This window comes from Dinoponera quadriceps, unplaced genomic scaffold, assembly GCF_001313825.1.
Source record: "Dinoponera quadriceps isolate SergipeBrazil2010 unplaced genomic scaffold, ASM131382v1 scaffold1436, whole genome shotgun sequence".
Taxonomy (NCBI): Eukaryota; Metazoa; Arthropoda; class Insecta; order Hymenoptera; family Formicidae; genus Dinoponera; species Dinoponera quadriceps.
This window is the reverse complement of record NW_014555498.1, coordinates 29486-31405: the sequence shown is the minus strand read 5'-3', so window position 1 is coordinate 31405 and position 1920 is coordinate 29486.

Here is a 1920-nt window from a genome sequence, read left to right as displayed (position 1 = left end):
GTAACAACAATGGTACGTGACGAGACTTTCAAAAAGAAAAACCAAGTATGTCTTGCGGCAAGAGACTGGGTTTATATAGGGCAGATTTTTGGCGGTGGTGGATGACGTCCACCAATGAGAGAAGGTTTCATGGAAGACGGTAACTCCGGAAAATTTCTAGTATTAATATAAACAATTATAAAAACCTAATCGCATAGGAGGACCCTTGTTCTACCGACTGTATACAAGGGTGGATAGATCGCAGCCCCATCGGGAACCTTATGACATATGTGGGCGACGTGTATTCGTATCTTTTCATAAACCGCTTGATCAAATTTGTTAGTTTTATAATCATAAGAGGAGGAATCCATTGCTATTTAAGTACCCAGTATGGACATATACGTGCTTAACGTAGAGGTGGCTAGATATCTTAGTTATATAAAAAGCGAATCTGTCGTCCCCGGGGTACTCAGGATGTAAATAAGCTACATACCTTACATAAAGGCGGAATGAATGATAACATCTGGGGAACCATACGGTATGTTTAACGGCGGCCAATGTACTCTTATCTTTGTTTCACTAGCGTTAGTCCGAAATCGGTCTGTTTCCCAATCATATAATTATAAAGAGAGATTCATAGTTTCCGGGACACACCCAGGACGTAACACTTGAAATACAATATTTGTAACCGAATTTTGTATTTTGCCTTGTAATACAATACAAAATATATTTAATACATCTAACTTCAAGTCATTTTTATTTATAAAAGATAAAATATTTAAAAGTTTTGTTTTGAAATAGCGAGTAATCAAGTGAAGTACATTTATTCCAAATTAGATTCATTTGCCTAATTGGGAATTATGACTTCTGACTCATACTTAAGAAATATTGTATTAAATAAATTACATTCTCTCATTCCTCAAAATTGTGGGACAAACAATTTTACTTAACATCTCTTTCTTTCCGAACCCGCATTGCCTGCTATTATTGCCTTGTATCATATAGAGACTACGCATTCTAAACGTTTCCTATAACAACATATTGCCATGTCCACTAGAGGATCAAAGGCACGCCTGGAACGGCTCCGCTGGGCCAGGCAGGTTTACTGATCAAGCCTTTTGACTGGTTTATTAAGATCAGGTTGTTAAATTTTAAAACTTGTTGTTGGATAATTTTCGTGTCCTTGAGATAAGTGAGGGGAAAAAGAGGGGGATATGGAAAATGCGAGATGGTTGGAAAGTGATTCAGCTAGAATTATAATTATAAAAACGTAGATACGATTTACTCAGAAGTTGAAAGAAATAAAAAATATTAGGTGTACAACTTTGCTCTCACCGTTTTTTTTTAATTTGAAGCTTTATTGTAAAAAATGGAGATAAAGTTATGACTCAAAGTATTGTCCATCACTGGCCACTACTTTCTCCTATCTTTTAGGCAATGTATAAATCCCGCGTCAAAAGAACTGGTCATCTTTTGAGATAATCTACGAATCTATCAATTTTCCGACTTCATAAGACTGGAAGTGTTGGTCAGCCAGGCCGTGTGCCATTGATCGGAACAAGTGATAATCTGAAGGTGCAACGTCTGGAGAGTACGGCGGGTGGGGTAGGACTTCCCATTTCAACGTTTCCAAGTATGTCTTGACCACTTTTGCAACATGGGGTCGAGCATTGTCACGCTGCAAAATTTCTTTCTCGTGTTTCTCGGCGTAGTGCGGCCACTTGTCTTTCAATGCTCGGCTCAAACGCATCAATTGAGTTCGATACCGATTGCCTGTGATTGTTTCAGATGGTTTTAATAGCTCGTAATATACTACGCCAAGCTGATCCCACCAAATACAGAGTATTACCTTGGAGCCATGAATGTTTGGTTTGGCCGTCGATGTAAAAGCATGGCCGGGAACTCCCCATGATTTTCTGCGCTTGGGGTTATTGTAATGAA